General features: G+C 38.4%; 1 protein-coding gene across 4 annotated transcripts in view; it reads right to left on the bottom strand.

Moving 5' to 3' along the window:
- LOC113096106 (zinc finger MIZ domain-containing protein 1-like) overlaps positions 1–22,634 on the bottom strand; it is a 47,349-nt gene extending 24,715 nt beyond the window's left edge. Inside the window, exon 1 of one of the 4 annotated variants that reach the window (XM_026261501.1) lies at positions 21,899–22,634. The gene's annotated coding sequence lies outside the window, so the exon portion shown is untranslated. The remainder of the gene's footprint in view (positions 1–21,898) is intronic. The other 3 variants (XM_026261500.1, XM_026261505.1, XM_026261503.1) reach the window with 3 other exon arrangements.
- Between the last annotated feature and the right edge of the window lie 2,209 nt (positions 22,635–24,843).

Consider the following 24,843-nt stretch of genomic DNA (forward strand, 5'->3'; position numbering starts at 1 on the left):
TTCCAAGCCCAAATCAAAATCAAGCGTTTTGACAAATCTGTAGAAGGGGGAAACGTTTTCCACACGTCTACAAGCTCACAAAGCAACAGGGGTGTCAACGATAGATCTCTAAGTTATCCTTTAAAAATCTAAAAGCATTCAATTGTCCTAATAGAGTTGTGTCGCGCATGAGCTGCAGAATTTATGAGTTAGCAGCAACAGTTTATCCATAAAATGTGCGGTAATAGACATTTTTAGATCTTCTCTAGCATGCAGTTATTGAGTTGCGTTTGGCCCCTCTGTTTGTTTCTCGCGGTATCTCTGGCATGATTGAAATAGAAATGCAAGGAAAGCCACTCTAGCCCTTAATTACATGGAGATAAGACAATTAGCCAGTGAGCACGACTTCAAAACAGCTTCAAAAAAGACTTGTATTTTGAAACTGCCCAAATTTAGCTACATGAAATGCGACTGTTTAACACAGAGTGCAATATCACAACAATGTCGTCATCGCTAGCTAACACTGACACTTTGTGTTTGATTGTACATGGTTAACAGGTCTGTTTGATCCTGGAAGAGAGAGGATGTATCTGTAAACACTATTTATTCAGCTTTGATGACGCAGTTTAGCATCAAAGCGTCAGTGGTGTTCCACTGATGTCTGAAAGCCAATGTTGCAACCCTCATGATAGAGATGACACGCACGCGGTCGACGCCGATGCACGGAGGCTGCTTCTACACAGATCACTTCATATGATCTCAGCCTTCATCTACGAACCTGCTCTAAAACATGCGCGCACAGACGAGTGTGATAATGAAGTCAGGCTGCCACCTGCAGAACGAGGCAGCTTGCATTCGAGATCAACGTCTGTTTGAGATGCTGCCTTTTGAAAGAAGGAATGTGAAATCCCTGCAGCTAGGAGCTACACAATAGTGGAAACATTATTTTGTGATCACATTACAAAGGCTACTTTCACACAGCCAGTGTTTGGGATTGAAAATTGAGTTTACTAACAGGTGCGACTCTAAAATTGTCCTGTTCCCGATTGAATCAGTTGATTGAGTCAGTTCAGTCACAGAATGTGGGAACATAACTGTATTTCCTCTAAAAGAGAACTGACAACTGTATTTTGCTGCTGTTTGTATGTAGCCAAAGAATAAAGCCTCAAACAGGCAAAGGGGAGGTGGAGTCTGGTGATATTGCAAACGGCAAGCAATTATTAGCGATCGACAGAAAACCCAGCTAATTGGCTTGCTCAGCTCAATACACAGCATGTATATTTAATGAGGCACGAGTGCTCATCTGACCCCCTCCCACCCCCCAAAAAAAAAAAAATCACAAGGGAAACAACGGTCAATTTCACATGCAGTAAATAATCATTTGTTTATTTGAGTTGCTGCTTATGTTTTATTACATAACGATTGAGCTTTTCATGTTGGCTATTGAAATTCTTCTATAATTACTGCTGCAATGTTGTTCTGCAAGTTTAGTTTTTTTTCCACGCTATTCTAGACAACAAATGGCCGTGGGCCAGAGTTGCTTTATCACTTTGTACATTTTTAACAGTTAAATGTATAATACAAAATAAATAAGACCGCATATAAAATTGCATACAGTATGTCAGTGTGAGATCTTATTTTATATCTTGTACTTTTTTTTATAAATAACAAATAATTCGTAAAATTATAATACATACATTTGCAAATCTTATGTCATTATAATTTATTCAAACAGTTTAAAAATAGAGTTTCTATTTTAAAATATAAAATATTTTACTTTTATGTCTTTTAGATATTAGGCAAAAAATCTTTATGATCAAATCACTGGATCGTCATGTCCACAGTTTGTCTCGAAGCATAACTTCAAGCGATCCACGCCAAGCACCAGGCCTCACTAAGTACCCAATTATGTGTTCAGTGACCTCAAAAGGAGGTGTCACTAACTCTAGCATTAGAGAGCCAAAGCTGTTAAGACTTCAGAGCAGGGCAAAGGCCTACCGATGTTAAGTGCTAAAGGAACCTTTAGTCTATTTCAGCTTTCATACATGCTCCCAGGCTTGACAGGAGAGAGGATCGTTCACCTTGCCTTAATAGCATTAAACACCTAGTACATGAATGTAAAAAGAGTCCAAGGTTTAGCTATAAAATGGCCACTGTCAGACAGACTGGCCTTGCTCTGGCTCTGTTCAAAGACTCATTGTTCTGCACGACAAGCCTGGTGGAGAATGTGTAAAGAGACGCACAGGGAGACAGTGAAAAAGAGGCAGGTGGAGGGTTTGATTAATGTGGCCCTGGCTGCTGCCTCCTGCCACACGCTGCCTGGGACAGGCTGGTGGGAGACCCCCACAGCGCAGCCTGCCAGCCCTCACAGAGACCACCAGGTGAGCCCCATTCATCATCACCCATCCAACACGGCCAGCCCCAGCCCGGCGGCCCTACCCCAACCCAACCTGCTCCACCGGGGCCCAAAGCGTTCCAGATAGGGCATCTGCTCGCAGAGGGATCATGTCTCAGAGCGTGTCTTGTGTCGTCCACCTGCAACAGTGGGGAAAGACTATCCCACTGGGCGGATCGCATGCGTCTGTGGTGGGGCTGCGAGTGGGACAGGGTGGTTATGGAGGAGCACAGGCTGGCGTCCAAACCAAACCAGAGAGATGCAGAGCCTGGCCAAGTCTGGCACAGCGACCGCTCATTAAAATGCTGCTGCCTCGAGACGAACAGCGCTGACTGATGTCATGAGGTCTGCACTGCCATAAGGTCACACGGCTGCCCACGCCAGATCATTTACATGAGCGCAACAAAGACTCGAGGGGCTGAATCTAGAGAGTGAAAAATGAAGCATACATGACAGAAAGGTGAATAAAGATTAAGCTGCGTCCAGTGGAGAAACCTTGCATTATTTTGCTCTCAAGATTAACTATTTTACCTCCGCTACATTCTAATAAGCCCTCTCGTGAATCTAATCAATGAATCAGCCAAATAGATATCGACAGCCAGGCCTCAGAAAGAATATAATATACAGGTGCATTTAGCTGCATTAATTAGTTTACAGAAATAATCAATAAATTATCTCGGTACCATTAGAATAAAGACATTGCAAAACAGATTTTATTTTTTATACGTACAACAATAGCTACTGATCAGCAGCAGGTGTGCGTTTGTTCATTGTCAGTGGTGATGCCGATGAACGCATGAGCAGTGGCTCTGTTGAAGTCCTCGGCACTCTGTGCAAACACAAAAGCTCACCCTGAGCTGCTAAAAGCTGTTGACAGCCGGCCAAATACCAGACACACAAACTGAGGAAAACCATCTGGATTACCTAAATGAATTCTATTTTCTGATGGTAGACAGACTGGGACAGTAACGCCAGACCTAATCTTTTTTATAATCTGTATCAAACGCTGAGAGAGAGGGGGAAAAGGGAACAAATGGGAACACTTGCGTAACAGAAAAAGATGCCTGATTTTATCCTCGTACTGGACTAAACTGGACAGCCTAGTTAAAGGGGTAGTTCCACCAAGATGAATAGTCTGTCATCATTTACTCAAAGATGTATGACTAACTTTCTTCTGTGGAAGAACATTATTTTAAGAACACTGTGGTCCAAACAAAACTGAGCCCCATTGACTTTTATTGTATGTACAAAAATAACATTTTACAAAAGATAACCTTTAAGTTCCACAAAAGGAACTAAGTCATCCAGGTTTGAAGCAACATGAGGATAAGTACATGATGACATGATTTTAATTTTTGTGTGGACTAATCCTTTAACACAGATATGTAACATTTACACAGACACCTCATTTCCAGGCTTTGCCATTACGCACACTGCACTTTATCAATGGACAAATGCATATTCATTTGTTTTTCTTTCCGTTCTTAAGTCTTTGAAGCAGAAAGGTCAAACAATGGAACAATGATGACATTCAAATCCCTCTTACACCGTCATAAAGTGTGGCAGAATAAACAGCCAGAGATGTGAATCAGCTTCAGTGCAAGTTAGAAAGGTATTTTGACACAGAGAGAGAAAAAGAGAGAGCGAGAGAGGGGGAAAAATTGAACATTGATTTTGCACACTGCCCTCTCTCTATTACAAGAGGCTGATCAATATGCTTGACACTGTGCAGAGGCAAAATACTGCTAGGCCTGCATATCTGCAGCGAGCATGAGGCCTGTCTGGTAATCATTCTTCTCTTATTGCCTCTCTCCCCACCCTCAACTCTGTTTAAGTGCGACCACACACACATGCAGAGGCAAACACTTACACTTGTCAGCACAACAGACACAAAAATACCATGCAGTTAAAACATTTATATTGTGAGGTTTTTTTTTTTTGCACTCTAATTATATTTGTGAGGTTGTTGTTTTTTTGCACTCTTATTATATATTTATATGCAATATTACAAGACTAAAATGGCTCACGATGTGATTAAAAAAAGGCAATAATTTAAACCAATCCATTATTGTCTCTAAGCAGATTAAAATGTAATGCAACAATACATCGAAAAATAATAAAGTTTTTGTAAAGTAAATTGGCAAATATATTGCATACATCATCAATACTTAATATAATTCCCAGTCCTTCCACAGAATCATGTATTAATTACATGATTGAAATATGCATGAATGAAACAAATCCATGCATGTCAGCTGGAGAAACTGCAAAAGGGTCCTAAAAAGCAAGACACAAAATACATTAATATCTATTCTCCTAAAACAATTGAAATCAAGTATTTTTACCACACTTGCTTTCTTGATTCAAATGTAAATCCTACAACATTTAATGAGATTTCCTAAAATAACAATTTGCCAATGGCTAAAGAAAAATCCAATATATATACATTTATCTTGTTTTAGAGTTATAAGATTAATTTACAGAAAAATAAGATGGAAAATTGGAAAGTGCACATATCCCTGTGAACCGATATGGCATGTTCTCTGACTATGCCGCCATCTTTTCTTTCTTTCTTTTTTTGTGTGCAGGTGAATGTGTGTGTTTTTGTGAGTGGAGTGGGCTCACATGGATCAATAGAGCATGAGCTGCGAATCCAACATCTACTGGCCAGAGCACAGAGGGTCAATCAGCCCAAAGCAGGGGTCTACAACCCTGTGTCACAGAGCTCTGCTCTCTTCCTCTCACTCACTCGCCATCTTTACCCAGCTATCATCTGAACCTCTAACATGTACATCAACAGATCACAACTTCATGAAACTCGTTCCACTCGTTTCGCTAATCTGTTCCCTCTGCAGCTTCAATCATTGCCTTGGGATTTTAACGATCACCTTGTTGTACATTTGATGAATGAAACATCAACCTTAACTGAGGGATCAGTTAGGAAGCTTAAACCCAACACCATGATTTCCAAACCCTGCCCACTGGTCTAAACGCCTTCTCCATATCAAATATATGGCTGTGATTGTGTTATATTTTCATACACACTATGAACTGATACTTTTCCTGTTGCTGGAAGCTTATGTTTCTACTGGTTAGAGCACAATGTTAGTCTGTGTCAGCACATGGGTGTTAACAGACACATAGGTTCATATTTTTGGCCTCTGGATACGGTGACACCTGAGGCTGTGTATGTGTCTTTAGCATAGGAGTGAAATAGTGAGGGGCGTTCAGGAAATAAGGGAGTTCCTGTTAACTGAGGAACGTTGAGTGAGAGAGAGGCCTCACGCCACTGAGACTCGCATAACTGAGCCGCACATTACTGCTTAACCTAGATAAATAGTTTAAAAAGTCTTATAATATAGGAATGATTAACACTATAATACATGATAGGCCCAATGTAACAGCTTAATATAAGTGTTATACATTTATCTATAATTATTGGTATCTCGGGGTCTGTAAACTAACTTTAATAGCCTTAAAGCTGTAGTGTGTAATTTCTGTGCCACCAGCGGCACTAAACAGAAAATATAATGACTGCTTAACCATTTCCAAACCAGGTTTCCTGAACTTTCCCTCAGCCCTGCATTGTTCAGATAACAGGAAGTCCCATCCGGACCTCAGGTGTTCAGATGAGCCAGAAGTTGTCATGCTCAAACACAGACAGTGTTTTTTTTTTTGTTTAAGGAAGTCAACATACAGATGTGTTACTTATAGTTGTTCTTGCCCACCAAATAAAGTATTTTGGCATCATTATTTAATCATATCAAATTCATTTTCCAAAAATATGGTTTGACTTTGTCATGCTAAAAGGAGCACTACAGCATAAAATGCAGAGGTGCAAAAATAAACACATAAAAATCTAGAAATTCCCTACACATTCCGTGTCAATTTCCACGAGAACTGACAATATTTTCAATATTAAAATAAAAATAAAACATTGTATAAAATATAATAAATTAAATATACACTATTGGTCAAAACTTTGTGGAATTAAAAAAAAAAAAAATCATACATTTATTCAGCAAGTATGCATTAAATTGACCTAAAGTGAGTAAAGACTTTTGTACTTCTTCAGACAGATAACAATAATTTTATTTATTTATTTATTTATTTATTAAATCAAAAATGTTACTGACCTCGAATTTTTGAAAGGTAGTGAAAGTTTTGTTTTTTGTTTTTTAATACAGTAAGCTTCCAGAAAAAAAGTGCCTTTCTAATGGTGTCACGAAAGGGGAAAATGTGTGCTGAGCAAGGGTAAGCATACCTATGACTAAATTCTTCAGAAGTTGACTGGCGGGACTGTTGTCCAAGCCTGCCCAGAACATCAAAGGGAGTCATTACATAAAGCGTCTGAAAAGTGTCTCTCTCTTATCTTAATGAGGCTCAGACTTCAGCGAGATGATGTTTCAGATATCACCTGATGCTACAGTCCCCACACATACCACTGAATCCAAACACAACAACCAAACTACTCAGCCAAGTTTATACAAAACCAGCAAAAGTGTTTTATTTTGGGCTTTTAAAGGGATTTGATTCTTATAACAGAGTTGTGAGGATGTCTGTTCTGTCTTGTTTAGGTGTTAATCATTTTTCTTACTCTCAGAGAGGTCTGAGCGTGCACCTCAAGCTCTGGTCATGTCGTGTCTACGTCTGGTTGTTCAAACTTGTATGAGCCTCATACTTTCAATGAGGGTTTTATGCAGCCGACTTAGCCAAAGCTTTACCTGGACAAGCTCCCAAAGCAGCCCTCCGCCTTCCATCAAAATTCATACCCTCTTCATTATGATTTAATGCTCCTCGCCAGATTCTCTAAATGAATCCTACACAAATAACTTGGCCATTAGGTCATTTAATATCCTGAGTCTAAACGTGTGGGGCCCCTGGGATTCCACTCTTGTCTAGACATATGGAAGCACTCACACATGCACTAGCTCACGCACACATGTACACAGAATGCATGGGTCCCTCAAGAGCAGCAAAGGCAAAAGGACCTGAAAAAAAAGATAATCGGGCATGCCTTGGACACCACACATTTATCGAGGCAAACAGGGCATCATGCATACCCCTAGGTTCTCGTACCGTTACCCAGGATCATCTCTTCTGGCAACATTTCCTTGGATACAAAGTGGGGACTTGAGCAGTTAAGGGGAGAAAACAAAGAGATTTGCTGACAACCATATTGTGGGAGGCTGGGGCCCCCAAACTGATTCTCCCTTCCACACACATGCCTCCCAAGTGTAACCTCTGAACCCTGGAAGGGGCCCAGCACACAGTGCCATGGCACAGGTTGAAACTTAAGCTCCTGTGTTGCCATTCAGTAAGGATGCAGAAGACAATTGGCCGAGGAGCTCTTCCCAGACGCATGGTTCCAAAACCATTTTGGTTCCAAAACACAACAAACACCATCAAAAAAAATAATTTAGTTCCCACCAAAATCAGTATTAAATCTGGTCAATTTTGAATTTTACACAGAATGCGATACCTGCCGATTTATTCTGTGATGTTTTCTCCCCATCTTTCCAAACCGTGACAAATGCCAGTCTCCCTTCTCTGCAGAATGCGATAACATCCGCTCCACCAATCACAGCGCACAATTCCACGCACTGTAACCAGTAACTGACAAGCTATGCAATATCATGTTCATAATTACAGATGAATCACCTAAGATTATGAATGCAATATTGCATAGTTGACAGCGATCTTACTGCCCTGTGTATTAATTGCCACTCCATCTGAAAGCACATGATGGAGATTTACTACTAATCACAGAACTGGCTTTACTGACAAGATGCACAGGACAAATCGCATGCGATTTATCGTGCAGCCCTAAAAAAAAAAAATTATAATAATAATTTTGACAGCTTTGATGAACCTTTGATGGTTTCTGCGGTGGGGAAGAAATGTAAGCAAGATTAGTATTTTTATTTTTTTTCAACAGTTTCAGTATGAAAAATAACTTTTACATCGATTCAATGGATTTATTGCATTTTGGGGGGAAAAAATTACCATTATTATTATCATTATTAGTATTAAATCTTTGAAAATCTAAATCTGGATTTGTATTTTTTATGTTATTATAACCTAAAGATGCTATGTGAAAGTTTGAAACAGAATATAGTTATTTTCATCTTGCCACTTTCTTGGTAAAGAAAACACATTTTTACTAGGGCTGTGCGATATGGGAAAAAAACCTATTGCGATTTCTTTGATAAATTTTCCGATTTAGATTTTATTCATGACTTTGACACACACAGACTTGCTTTACATTCATAGATGCATCAGTGTAATTTTGAAACATATTTCCAATTGAAAACTAATTAGAGCTTTATTAAAAAGCTGTAACAGGTCTCTAAAACAGACATAGGGCAAAAAAATAAAAATAAAATCCAGTGTCCAGGGATTTTTTTTTTTTGCCATGCATTGGTCATAGAGCTTTTTGTGGCATTGGCTCAGATATCGAAATAGATATGCTGCACCACTGCATATACAGTATGTGTATGCAGTGCAAAAGCAGCACAGACTCATTTTGCTTTCGCACAAGACACGTTTGCAGTCCACTCCTACAGTAGACTTTAATTATATGCATTTATGGTGTAATTACTACATTTCTGTGTCAATCCATGTTTAGTTTTTGTTTTTTTTTTACCATGAATAATGCACTGTCACTTTAATTCAGTGCATGCAGCACAGCAAAAATGATCGCTGCACTGCTGCAGACTCAGCGCTTCCATAGCACATTGCCAGACCACAATCGTGTGCAGTGTGAACGCTCTGATCCGTTAACATGGGCGCGGAAAAAATACGCACTGCAGATCCGTTCCGTTTGTATGCCCGCTGGTCTGGTTCATTGTATCTATCTATCTATCTATCTATTTATACACATGTACGTACATACGTACGTACGTACGTACATACATGCATACATACATACATTTATTTATTAGGGTTGTGATGAAACACTTATGCTACGAGATGAGACACTAGACTGGGTTCATGAGAACGAGATGAGACTAGATGAGATTTTTTTTCACTTTTTTTCTTTTTAAGAAATCCTCAATGATTAAATATATAGGGAAAATAGTCTTATTCAACTGACACACACAAAAATAAAAAAAAAACTGAAATCAGATTGTACTTCATGAAATTAAACATCTATTTTTATACATTTTATGCAAGTATAAACAACATGTAAACACTGCAAAAGGTTTTGCCACAAACTCAACTGACAGGCAAGTAATTACACAAAATTATAAATAGTAAAAATAACAATAAATAACACAAATATCACTTTAAAGTGAAAGTCAAATGCATATTAGATGTTTACGTCATCATTTAAAGAGGCGGCAGACGCCGAAATACGTACATATACATATATATATATATATATATATATATATATATATATATATATATATATATATATATATATATATATATATACACACACACATACACATACATGTACACATATATATATATATATCCTTTAAAAATTCAGATATAAAAATAAATTAATAATAAAAAAAAATTTGGTGTGTAATTCATGCATTCATTTTTTTATATGCAAAGTTGGCATAAAATGGAGGATGGAAAGACCACAATGCAAAATAAAAAAGTTCCAAAATACATTAAAAAAAAACATAAAATGTAAAAATATAAAATCCGCAAAAAAAAAAACACAAGAAATCGAATGCGAAAGATAAGCACTATTATTTAGATGCTTTTACTAAAACTGGCTTTTTGACACAGTGTCTCAATGCAGGAATGTGGAGTGATTTTCTCTGCTTTTCACACCTTCATAATAAGCTGTCTGATGCTTTGTTAACAGATGAACAGATTTAAGATGACACAGTGAGGGGAGGAGGGACAGACAAGCGGAGGAGTGACAGTCAGCTTGTCCTCTGCATTGCACTACGTCAGGAGAAGCGCTGTTTGGTGGTTGGTCTTCACGTCGACAGAGCGCCGCGTGTCAGCTCAGCGCCCGAGCAGGCGGAGGGGGGGAACAAAGGCTCAGTAAAGGAGGCTGGTAATGATCTGAGAGCCTGCACAATGTCTGCAGAAATTCCCCTTGATGCAGACAGCAGCCACCCAGAGCAGGCCCCTGAGAGCCGGGTTACAGCGAGAAATATGTCTCACAGTCTCTCCGAGAGAAAAGCAGGCTGTGAAAGCGAGAGACAGAAGACAGGGAAGGAAGATCCTCTTTTAGACAGATCCAATTGCAAGTGTAACCATCAGAAGGGTGCTTACTTATGTAGAACAGATGACATAAACCCTTTCAGAAAGCTTTTAACAGATAGCCAGTGAAGAAATGAATAAATACACAAAATCAGATCATTGGCCAGTCTAATTCTGCCCATCCAGTGAGGAGGGCAGTGTGAAGCTCCTAACGACAGAGGGAAGTATAAGGCTCAATATTGATATGACCTCATTATAAAACAACTAGTGGATTAACGGTAATTAAAAGGAGAATGCAGCACGTATTGGGATGCTACTCATTACCTCACAGGGAGTACATTTAACTAACAAACATTAGTGCACAGCTTTTGCACTTTGCACTTCTAACAGTGCAAACTATACAGAAAGGATGAATGCATGTGGACCACTTTTTGATGATGGGAATTAGCCTATATAATGTTTTATTTCCATGGTTATTCAAACAGCGAAAAAATTATATATAGAAAGTGACATTATCACCAACTTTGATCTAAGGGTGGGCGATATGGAAAAAATATCATATCACGTTTTTTTATTTCTGAATATCACAATTCACGTTTTTAAATCACAATTCTTTGTCATGTTGGTTTTACTATTTTGCTAGTTGTCTGAGCATTACAACCAAACTAATTTCCCTATTATAAAGACAAAGCCTTTTTGAAGGTAACCCTAATAATATATATATAAAAAATAAAGACAGCTATTTAGGTGGGAAAAAAAATCGTTGTTTTTAAAAAACAAAGATAAAAGAATGTCAAAGATACACATTACATTTATTACTACGCATAATATACAAATGAAACAAACAGTGCTTTATTTTCAGGTACAATTGGTGTATTTAGCAGAAGCATTCAAGAAATTGAATGAACAATTATAAAAATTAAAACACTGATTGAATTGATTCCTAAAGCAGCTGTATTACATTTCTTCAGTCAAGAGCAGTGAGTGATTTTTCTCTTTTGTTAAGGGAAAAGTTTACCCCCCCCCAAAAAAAAAAATTCTGTCAGCTGTCTGTCAATTCTGTCATAGTGTTTTATTTTTATACCACCATTTACTCACTCAAAAATGGTTTTAAACCTGAATGAGTTCTTCTGAGCATAAATGCTATTTTGAGGAAAGTGGAAAACCAAACAGTTGCTGGTCCAAAGTGACTTCCATAGCTACTATCAAATTCAATGTGGACCAGCAACTGTTTGGTTACCCACATTCTTCAAAATATATTATTTTGTGTTCAGCACATTAAATAAATTAATAAAGGTTTGGGACAATGTTACAGTGAGTAAAAAATTGACAAATTAAATTTTAGGGTGATCTATCCCTTGACAGTAATGACGGTAGGCAGCATGTTTAATAGGCCTACTGTCCCTTTATGACCTGCACTTATATAATATACAGGCACGTATACGTTTTTTTCTCAACTGTTTACATTCATTTTAGACATAACCAACTGAGTCTACATGTAAACCTTGTGATTTTTGACAGTATTAGCGCAAAAGATAACTTGGTTAAATAATCAGGTGCTGTTTGACGAGCTTTAGCGCGCGCGCTTCGGGTGTATGCAGTGCTCAGAAAAAGCACAGGTCAGACCAGCGCACGAATGAAACATTTAAAAGCACATGCAAATAATGAGAGAAACTGTACCGCTGAGTTAACACTGCTGTGAATGCATGTGGTGTTGCACAGTATATGACGGAGGCGCCAGAACTGCAGCTGATAGAATGTGCGCTGTAGCCCGATACTACGATATTTCTTCAAAAGCAGATCGTGGAGACATTTCTATCATCCACGATCAAAAATAGTCATATCGCACACCCCTACTTTGATCTATTGCAAGTTTAAGCAGTCTCTTTCTCCAACAAAACTGATTGCACTGTGAAATGAATCTCTTACTTACAAAGAGTCCGGAGTTCAGTCAGAGAACGATCTCACACTCAACAAAACTGATGAGTTTCAGCAATGACTCATCTGAACGCCTCGGATTGGCCACTGCATTCCTAAGCTCAACTGAATTGTGTGTGATTGTTTAAAATGTTCAACACTGTAAAAACGGCTAAAATTAAATATGGTGCAACATGAGCAAATCTTAATTTAATGTCGCAATCAACACTATTTATTTTCACTTTGTTAGTAACCGTAATAGATTATAATTGTTTGTGCAGGAGCATTTTTGTCCAGTTTACTGGCATTTTTGCCCGAAGTCCCCATGGCCAGGGGAAAGCTAAGCCCCAACCATACACATGAACCGTATCTGCAGCTACATAAAACATGCACCTAAAATGAAAATTCTGCTTTATCTGCTAAATCACATCTGCAATTTTCAAATTAAATTTAAGTTGTAGAAATGAATGGGCTATAGCCTATGTGTACAGTGTCCCCACAGCCCTGCAAAGTGCATGATATGAAACAATTATCTGGGGAAATGACTTCGTTAGCTACTACATTTATATTGCTTTCCACATCGAAGAACGTTGTGTTGTTTCTATTTTAATGCACTTTTAAAGTTTAAATCACATTAAAAGCTTAGTTTGCACATTATGAATAAATGATGATGCACTTGTATATTGTATCTAGTATCTCTTCATCGATTAATCGTTCATATCTCTACTATTAAGCAATCGAAGCTGCAGTTTTTATCAGGTTTTAAACAAACCGTTCTTTAAATCGTCGGCTACTTCAAGTGGTGACACTTTAAAGCCTTTGAGCAAATATGAAGAGACAACTCAGCTTAATTCTTCTAAGTAGTGGTGGATGAACTAAACGGAGTTTAAATAAGTTAATTAAAGCAGCAGGGATAGGCCCTAAAGAACAGACTGAATAGATGTTTAGTCCTTTTTGTCGAGGTAATAATCCAAAGTCCTATCTCTAAGCCCCCTCTCCTCCCTCAGTTCGAACCCCTATTCAAACACAACCAGCCCAACCCCCTCATAAGAGCAATCTCTTGCTTTCTGCTCTAGTTCTATTTCTCACTTTGGCATGGGCATCTCCGGTGCAATATTTTTGGCTAAAAGTGATTAAAAACTGCAGAAAATGAAGGCATTTGAGGTAATGAGCATGCGTAAGCTGCAGTTTGTGGCCACAGGAGTAATTAAACTCCCACACGGCATCTTGAGGGGCTGAGGAGGTGCGCTCTACTGAGGCTACTGTGGGCTGCTGGGAGCCGCGCCGCACAGTGCTGCGTGGGGCCTGAGGGACACTAACAGATGAATCCCTGTCATTAAAAAGGATCACCCGCCTCACGGGAATCGGCTCCTTGCACTCAAAACATATCTCTTAAGGAGGAAAGGGCTATCACAATCTCTAGCCCAAATGCAAACATACACACAGAAATGCACCCGATTTCCCCTCGCCGGATTTATGTGCTCTGGTTTGTCATCTATTTTCAGGCTTATGTTCCCTGTCCTCAAATAAAATGTAGGTTTACATTGGTTGGGACACAACTTACTTAGTTCAGCAATCCACAACCATGGGTACACATATCCCTGGGGGTCTTAAAAAGAATGGTTCACCCAAAACTGAAACTGGACATGATTTACTTCATTTTAAACCTGTAAGCATTATTTTATTAAATTATATTAGATTACACACACACACACTCTTCAAAATATCTCTTTAAAATACATAATTGTTTAGAATGATATAAGGGACCAAGACAAGGTTTTCATTTTTGGAAAGATTTAACCTTAAAACAGAAATTATGAAAATATTGACATTATTATTATTATTATTATTACTTTGTTTTTATTTGTATTACAATACATTATTAAAATACCTTAAATAATATTTACTAAATACATTTTTATAAAATTATCACACTTCTACTACTACTACTAATAATAATAATAGTTAATATGAATAACACTAATAATATTAATAATATTATTATTGATAACATTAATAAAAAGCAATAATATTACATTTAAAGCAATTCTAAAATAACAGGCTCTATATTCTCCAAAGAAATGTTTGTCATGTCAAAGTTATTGTACACTGCGGTCTTCTTTCTCTATATGGAAATGAACATATGGTAGGTCAAATGCATGGTGCCCTTTCCAGCTGTCTATCTATACATAGATGAAACATCCATCTGATTCGTATTCAGGCAGCAGCTGTGCGTCTAATAATTAAGACCGATCAATGCAATGTAGATTGCGCTAACATTTAAACGATATCCTTCTCCGCTAAGCGCACCAAACAAGCCGATTCAAGATTTGTGTCAAAGCTCAAAACATGGCGCGTATTTAGAACATACTGAGGTGCCGAGATAAAAGAATGTGTTGTTCTCCATGGCTTTTCAATGAATGGGATAAAGCCCTCTTAAAGGGGATTTGGCCTATCAGGAACATCTATATCTAGAAGCTGATACAGCCACAGAGATTGTAGATCATTTTTCATGTACAAATCTCCTTTGGCTCAGACAAGCAGGCAGGCAGGAGAACAGCAGAGGGCAGGGCGATCATGATCGCTGCATCCAGGAGGAGGGGAGGGTGACGAGGGCACTGTCCACCACCATCACCCCTCCCCACATCCACGGCTCCGCCTTGGGCCTTCCTTCCCAGTTGCTCGGCCAGCTGAGCAATCAGGTCAGCCGGCTCTTCCTGCATCCCCCCTGGTCAATTGTTCCCTCTCCACGCCTCGTGTGCGGCCCGCAGCTGTGGCAAAATGATGTCATAGCTGATCTTAAGGCAGGCAGAGTGTCTCGGTGTAAACATGGAGCGGGGGTGGAGGGGCTCTGACCACAGACAATGAGCCGGGTGAAGTTATGCCAATATTTCTGATGATCTCTGCACTTCTCACAGGAAACGAAAAACAAGAGTTTCCAGACCCACGTTTCCATATTTGCCATTCTTTTCTGGATTCAGCATCAGGTGGGTTTAGCACAAGTCAGCTTCAGAATAAATAAAAAAAAAACTGCTTTTTATACTATTGCTACAATCAATACGCTCTCTCAGAGGACTGGTTATTGGGTTGGTGCACATATCTGCTGCAGCGGGACCATTCTGAAGCCATTATTTTCACTAAATCATTTCTCTAGGAGATAATCCAGGCATTAGCAATGCTTGGGAGCATTTAAACAAGCAGCAACCCGGCCATTTGTAGTCTGTCTCTCGGCGAACAACTAAGCGCATACAGAGACAATATTGTTGTAATGCAATATCCACAAACTCTCAGCCAGCGCATTCAGGAAAGCCACACTCCAATAACGCAAGTATAACAGAGCGGAAAATGTAAGTCAGCTCCTTCCACTTCTGGGGTGATTATGATGCCACCGGCTCCAAACAAATCAATGGCTGCTTCTGAACATGAGAGGATTCCTAAAGTACGCGGAAAACAGTTTGAACATGTTACAGAGCATGTGGATTTGTCCAACAAGAAAGAGAAATTCAAATCCAGCAGCCTGCCTTTGGGAGGAAAGCACAGACTGCTGGGTTTGTTATGGATATTGTTTGGAATTCCTCAAAGGAAAACGGGCGGTATGAATGAAGCTTGAGCTGCTTTTCTGATCCTGGAGTAGCGAGCGTATAAACAAGCAGGTGATTTGATTAGGTGCGTAATCGAGTGAGTACAAGAGGCCGCACTGGTCCTTCTCACACCAACACTTAACCGGCACACTGACAAGCTTCCTGTGCTCCTAATGAGAGGCTTTTGAAAGGAGCTTGTACTTCAAATACACACATGTAAGCAGCGGTGGGATTCTGGGAGTCTTTCTTTTGTCTGATCCTTGTTCTTAGGTTTTCATGTGCACAATTTGAAAAATATATAACACAACTATTATTGATACCAACAGTGGAATTGCAACCAATAATTTCAACTGATAATGTGGAACAGTTGGAATGTGGATTGTGGAAATGTGCCTCAAGACCACTGGTTTTATTCATTTGATGTTTGATATACTGTATAATTCTTTGACTGATTACAGTAATGATCCAATCAGATCAAGAATTAATTTTAAAAAATTGTGCAATGAAACGTTTCTGATTTATCAGAAAATAAAAAGAAGACATTGTCTCAAGCTGCCTTTATGCATTGTAAAATCCTTCACTGGTTGTAAGCTTTTACATAACATCTATTTTGGGAAGTTATTATAAATAAATAGAAAATTATAAAAATATAATAATAATTATAATAAAAAATAATTAAAAGGTTAAATAAAAACATATTTTTTTTTTCAAACAGAGCCACTAAAACAGAAAGATTCCAGTTCCATTTCAACTCAAGACACCACCATCTTATGTTTCTATAAAATGCCAGGATTACCATAGTGGATTCATTCCATGGTGCACGACGCATTATTTGTGATGTTAAATGATGCACAGAATGCTGTTGCATCATTATCATGTCCTGGATACTCAAATTAATTAAAAACTGTTTTAGAGAAAATACACGTTAATCATTGAACTCATTCCTTTTACAGCCATCTATTTAATTTTTATCTGATTCCTTAAACAAACAGAGAAAAGCATCAAATGTAACACACCTTGTCAGAGCAAACACATTAGTAGCAAGGAGTCCACAATAAAGACATGATACTGTAAGTATGATCTACTCCTGCACCTGCTCCAAGCTCTACACACCCCTTTCATAAACAAGAGCTTCTCTTTTAGCACTTTACCTTGGAGCGCTATTGTGCAGATTGGTTTTGAACAAATCTTTCAATGATATCTGCCATCTTTCCATCCGTGTTGAAATCCAATCACACGGAAATCACTGAAGAGGCAAATAAAGGTGCAATGATATGATAAACGCAAGAAAAGGCTTTCTAAATTGGCAAATGTTCTGTAATTTAGAAGTGCACACAAGTTATTTGTCCAAGAAATTCAACAGGATCTCCAAACAATCTCCTCTGCAAACAGAGGGAGGAAATAAGCTTCACTTGGCGGGTTTTTCCAGCTCGATAGGGCACAGAGGGCACACAGTAACCAGCATGTTTCACCTCATTTCTCCAGGGCCCAAGGAAACACAGCTAATGATGTAATGAAGTAAACAGCGATTTACATCTGCAGAGCCTGTGCCTACACAAGATGCCCTGGCAGAAGCGAATGAGATCATGTCTCGGCCTGCTCCAAGGACATGAATATTTACAGTTCAGACTGGAACACGGCTGTAAATCACATAAAGAGCCAGAGGTAATCTACAGACCCATTACATGTCTTACTGTCCAAGGGTCAGTTACCGAAGTCTTAATTCGTGACATTTATACATTACAGTGTTGGGATGGACCTAACTGAAGGTAGCGACACTACTAACTAAATTTTTCAGCAGCTTGGTTGTGTTCAAAACAGTAGTTTTTCCAGTATCATGCTACTTTTTCCAACAACTAGTGGTGTTGCATGACAAAACGAGTGCACTGAAGCAAAAATGGAACATGTTCATTCCAGAACATTTCAGTGATTCGTTCATCCGATTGGTTCATGTGTAAATGAACTGGTTCCTAAAACCTTTTTCTAGTTTTATTCGGTTAAGTGTAAATTTATATATTCAAATTTTCAAATTGAGACCTCATACTAATTAAAAATAAACTACTCCCTTAAATAGCTTCAAATGTAGCCATTTAATTCAAAAAGTGAGACTAAGATGTAGTTAATTTCTGAAACGAAGTAACAGTTTCAAAGCAGCTTCCTCAACACAGGTTTTCTACATATGATTCATCTCAAATCAAGATTTATCAAATGAGATCAGTCTGCTTTGTGTCTGCACCCAGAAAACTCAACCTCCCCGATCTGCTTTTGCGCTGTAATGTTATTGGTCTCAGCTCTCTTCAATCCCCTTTGGAGGGTCGATTCCAGCGCTCATCTGTCTGTACAAGCAAGGTTAAAAGGACACATGAGGTGTCGTGGTGGGAGTTCGCTATGGCCAAGCACAGAGCCTGAGAAATCAAGTATATTATTTATGAACCATTCGGCAATTGATTACACTCACCTGGGCACAGGGTGAAGCACGCAAGGTGCACGTAACACTGGTGGCCCTGCCGGGAATTCATTTGTTGTTCAAACTGCCACAGTATCCTTTATTAAACCATTAACATGGCCATACCACCGTCACAAAATCAACATTGCCAGAAGGTTAAATTACACAATTGAAGCTGCAAACACTGCTAGTATCATTTGTTTGTTTGCACTGTTTTATGCTATAGGCCTACTACTTGTGCAATGCAGGTAATAATAGAAGCACACCAAAAAATCTGTACTGAACACAATCTGCATGCCTGGATTTACCCATAGCGTGCGTGGTTCTAGGTGTCACTACAGACTAGGGTTGTAAAAAGGTGAAACATTTCAGAAATTTTGGAAACTATCCAGGATTTTTTGTAATCTTCCAGGCATTTTTGGAAAGTTTCTGGAAATTTTCCACCCCTTTGCAACCCTAAGACAGACTACCACAATCTGACATACTTTACTGGGACTATTGATCCACCACAGCAGACAACTAAATCAGTTCTTTAAAATGACAAAATTAAGATTGTCTACACATATGGATTTTTAGAAAGTTCCAATGCACTTCTCCATTATTTGATTCTCACATAAAGAATTACAATCAATAAAAAATGTAAACAAAATTGAGTTTACCACCAGCCTTTTTTGAGCAGTAATGGTGTAATGGTGCAATGTTAACTATCTTAAGCGAACAATGTACAACTTAAATCCTATTCTTAATAAATATTGGTCTAATTTTACAGTTAAAATATGTTATGCAATATTGATTCTCAAGTAAATTTCTCTTATTTTAAAGGGATAGTTCACTTGAAATCACTTAACCTCGTGTTATTCCAAATCTGTAGGACTTATTACCGATTAAATAAAACAAGATATCTTGAAGAATGTTTGGGGTCTAAACAAAATTGAACCCAACTGAATAAATTATTTTAAAGTATGGACAAAAAAATAAATAAAAACACCACACACACAAATAAAAATGAAGTCTGGTAAAACTAGATTGCGGGTGGTTAGTAAATAAGACAGAGGTGAAATACTGCACACTGCCTTTGAGAAGAGCAGCATAATGGTTTACTAATAATACATATAATACGTATCAGAGGAACAGCATACACTCTTCTAATTGGGTTTTTAGAGATTTTAGAGATGTGTGGTTTCTAAAGAAAATAAAAAATAATCTGATTTATTTAAAATGCTAGTTTTGTTTACTTTTGCCACTCATAGGCAGACCAGATTGACCCCTGCTTCTGTTCTCTCTGAGCTTTCTGCTACTGTTTGTAGTGTAAGAAGCAGTCAAATTAATCAACGAAATCATGAACCCATGTCAAACATGTGACCTGGTATGAAATCATTCCTATTATAGCAAAAATAATCCTAACCGCATAGTCCAACTAAATGACCTTTTGAATCATTATTAAACAAACATCCTGATGGGCAACCTACTAGTGCTCTGGAACTGCCTGCCATGCATGCACACAGATTTGTGGGTTTGTTGTATGATACAGAAATTTATTCCTGCACAAATTATAAAAGACTGCCACGTTTCAATATTAGATCTAAATCAAAACATGATTAAACTTATTACGCCTGGATGTTTTCCTGGCTGCGGCAAAAATCTCAAGGACTTCATAGAGATTTCTTTGATGGTCTCAGTCAAATGGCCAGTGTTTGGTGTGCCGTCTCAGCTTTGCTTCTGACATTCGAGGGTTGGAGCTATTTTAAGGTGACCCCAGTGCCTCTGGCAGGTCCACCACACGCCACTGTACAGCGGCTTCCATAGAGCTGAAGAATGGCTCCGTTATTCCCCCACAAACACATATACTTTCACAGAGACCCACCCACTTCTGTCCTGATCTCACTGAAACCCACCACTATCGGAAATTCCCTCGTTTTGTGAAGGTGCGAACAAAACAGTACAGAATGAATAACTAGGGTGAAGGATGAAAATAGACCTTTTTAAGAAAACTAATGAGTTTATTCATTTATCTTAAATATTTTACCTTTTATAATGCATGCAGCAATTAATTAGCCTTGGAATTATTTAATTATTTTAGAAGACCGATTTTTTTTTTCCTTTGGTGAATATTGTGTCCAATTACAAAACTAAATGATTCATAATCTTTCAGTTCAACAAAATAATTGCCAGTCACATGCAAGAGCAGATGGTAAGTTTTCATAAAATCTTTTCATAAATAAGACTTATAAAGTTCCTTTATTGAAAAGGATGTTAATTGTTTACTTAAGCAAACACACACACACACACACACACATATATATCCAAAACTTTCCAACAGCTATTCATTTTGTCTGCAGTAAATAAAAATCAACTGAAAACCATATGGTAGCTTTGTAAAATCTTTACAAAGCTTAAAAAAAAAAAAAAAAAAAAAATCTGTGTTTCATCATTCTGCCATTCGTTCTGCCACCAAGTCAAACATGAACCCATCCACAAATATATAGCCTGCCCTGTGTGTTTACGCAAGTGTGTGTTTGTGTATGTGTGTGTGTGTGAGCATCAGGAAATACCAGGCCAAGCATTCCAGCTCGTCAGCACCTCTGGCCCTCATGTGACTAGAGATACACAGCCCAGATTGTGTGTGCAAGTTTGCTCAAGAAGCATGATAAGAAAATTAAGTAAAAGTGAGGGAGCGGGAGGGCTAAAGGAAGGATAATCTGATATGCATGACTTGTGGTTTCTCCCAGCGCCTCTCTTTTCTTTTCCCTGGCAGAAATGGCAGTTTGCATCCATAATTTACAGGCTTCTCTTCTCCCTCTTCTCGTGGCAATCTGGCCTTTATGGCTCCGCCCCCTTGCAAACTCATTAGCATAATGTAGATGCTTCAAAAAAGATTCACCTTCGAGTTTTTCCATGTCGGTACACAAGACCAGACAGAAAACAGTGAACATATTAAAGGCTTAGAATGAAACACTTCATACAACATGTGCTGTATAGACAAAAGTCTGCCTGCTAAAACTTTTTTTTTTTTTCAAAGAATCTCACGTCTCAGTAATTGTGCCTGGCTTTAATAATAACGTAAAAAAAACTGACACTGACGTTGTAAGGGGGAACAACAAAGCAGCGAGTGATTTGAGAGGCCCCGCTGCTAATTATGACTCATGTTATACAGAGCGTTCTGCTGCTGCTCAAAAACACTAAATAAATTTGTCGTTTGACTGTGCTCGAGAAATATGAGAATCTGCCACAATAGCGTGCATGCTTTCCAGTTTTTAGCACCAATTACGCCATTCGAGTTAATTCGGGAAAGTTGTTTTAGAAGATAACACCATGCGAGCGGCACGTGTGTGTGCAAATCTGCGATTAGGTGAACAATCATTAGCAGAAATGAGCAGTGAAGGATCATCAGTCAGAAGTGCTTACCGGAGGATGCAGTAGATTTCTTTGTTCAGTGTTTGGCAAATTCACTCACATATCCTCATCAATCACAGAAGTGATCTGGAAATTAAAAAAAAACAGAACACATTATATTAATCCTTTGCCAAAGTAAATGGTGTGCACGGTTACATATGTTGTTCTCAGTATTCATAATCCCCTGTTCTGCACCTTCCCTGCTTGATAATGTCACAATGTACCATTGTGATCAGTGGAATTTATAAGCTAGTATAGGAGACAATCTAACCATCATAGAGATGATAGAGAAAGGCAAATGTAATATTTTTCATAAACAGCCAAATTTAGCCTTATTACAAGGAAATAACATAAAAAATGCTGAGTATGCTTTGCCATTTCATGATGTCACAACCAGCATACCAAATAAAAAGTTAGGCTAAAAACGCATTCATTGGTTAAGGAGCTGTGGAAAAAGCTGACTTGCCTTCGGGGTCCTGATCACCCTGTCAGGGTTTACAGTATGTTTCAATAACGACAAGCTGACTGTAATTTATACCTTACTTAATGTATTCGAAGGAGGCGTGGTTAGAGTAACAACAACAAACATTTATATCCTGTCTAGACCACAACACAGATTCCCTACTACATAATGAATCACACAATGAGATTTAACATCATACAGCATCTTATGAGTTTGAAAGTCATTTTGCAACTTTTAATTTACACCATTTAATGTTCTGTAAAAAACAGACAATTTGCAGGCAATTTGCAACTTGCAGGCAAACCCTGGAAGCTTTTATAGCACTACTGTACCAAGAAACGTACAGTACTAAATTGTACAGTCAACATTTTTCACTCCAGCTCCGTTATAACCAATAAACAAAATCACCCGCTATTATTATTTAATGGACACATCCTCGACTCAAAAAGTCAGGGTTCAAAGAAAATCCAGGATTCCCCATTGGCACAGACGACACATGTGCACTCTTCACGTAAATACGATAATTCTGACATGACTTGAAGGCAGCAATAATCTGCTCATATAAAACTTTGTGTCTCTGTTTATCTTTCTCATCAGCTTCTACAGCTCCACCATCCATATCCTGTCATGCAACTGTCACAGAGTCTGAATAAATACTTCTAATCTAAAGGGAAAAAAAGTGACAATCCGTCTGATTCTCTGGCCTCGGCATTGCGACTGGAGTGCAGGATCTACTAGGTGTGTTTATTGCTTGAATTCCTGCTATCAACCCCTACGGATCCATAAAGCTGTAATTTCATATGAATATTTCAAGTCAGCTTTTGGAAAAGCAAAACTACTGATATCCTAATAGGATCATGCTTTGACTATTAATGGACTCGTTATCCTGACTGTACTTCTAATACCCACATACCACGTTTGATACACCAGAATATTGTAATTGAGTCAGGTCACAGTGACTACAGATACCAGAATGATTATGATAATAAAAATAATAGCAACTTCCACACAGAATGCTATTAAATTACACTCAAATCTGGTTGGCTGCTGTGACCCTCTCATTTATTTTCTTATTTCTGAGTCAAATTAGATTGGACCTATCCTTTTAATTAACAAATGCTCTACAGTACTTCCATTAAGCATTTGAGACAGATAAAACTTAAAATGCACATTACGTCCTACTCGGATAACATTCGCCAGTGTTATTCCGGACACGATGCCCAAGGACTTCCCGAAATAAGGTTTAGACACAAGGATGTTATAGGTTATTCCTTAAGGACTGCTACTGCTCCAGATTTCAATGGGCTACTATCGTTTAATTGGTACAATTAGGTTATCAAAACCCACATCTGATGAAACATCCAGCATCATATATTATATATATATATGGAAAACTATACAATAAATACATAAAACAAATAATAAATAATAACAATGCATGTCTTTCTGAAACATTGAAATAATAATTAGTCAAATTTTATTATAACAACTAATAATAATGAATACAAAAAACTCCTGCATGAACATGAGACTGTGACAAAGCGAGCATCAGAAAATATGACCTTCAGGCTGGATGACTGATCGGAGTCACTCAGCATGAGAGAAACCCATGAGATGGACTGATACTAACAATAAAGGTAAAGACACAGTCAGGATACAGGAGGCCGAGACAGCAAAGGCTTGATTAGCCACACTTTCACGGTCACGGAGCACAAACTGAGAGCCGTCTATAGACGACCTCCTCCGTTCTTGGACTGCAGTGGCGCTCAGATGGGCTGCTGGATCGGGGTGCATTGTCTGTGCTCCACACTCATTAGCTGAGTCAAGGAGGGACTTACTGGGTGTTTAGCTCGCGGGTTTGTGTGGCAGCTCAACAAGCTCTCCCAGCTGGAGTACGGCTCTCACATCACAGCTGCACACTTACAATTAGTGCAGGTGCAGCGGAGGAAAGACCAGGCACAACACAGACAAACACACAAAGATAGAAAAACACACTTACAGAGGTGTTGCACACCACCGATGAGGGCTGTTACATGTAAAACAAAGCACTGATGACTCAAAAACCAGCTCATTATAAAAGTACCAACACAATACAAGGAACGCAGATTCTGAATTTAGTGGGTTTTCTCTGGTTTTGACATTGAAAAGTCAAGATGTGCATGTTTTGCCTAAATGGTTATGACCTTTACATGATAAAAGCATAATTTAAGGCATATACATTAACTAAGTTGCACATCATTAAGAATAATCAGGGTGATCAAGCAAGCAACTGAATTAAAATAGATTTTTTTAATATGAAATCGTCTTTCATTTGCATGTTCAAATACACTTCTGTTTTTCCTATCTGAACCAAAACTAGCATTCCATTAGGAAGCTAAATTGTTCTGGATGAGATAATGCACCAACTGCATCATTTTCCAAATATTTGAAGAGAAAAATAGAAGCCAGGCTTGTTTCCCCCTCAATCTTATATTGATCCAAAGAGCCTGCTTGC

Source organism: Carassius auratus, unplaced genomic scaffold (assembly GCF_003368295.1).
Source record: "Carassius auratus strain Wakin unplaced genomic scaffold, ASM336829v1 scaf_tig00215876, whole genome shotgun sequence".
Lineage (NCBI taxonomy): Eukaryota > Metazoa > Chordata > Actinopteri > Cypriniformes > Cyprinidae > Carassius > Carassius auratus.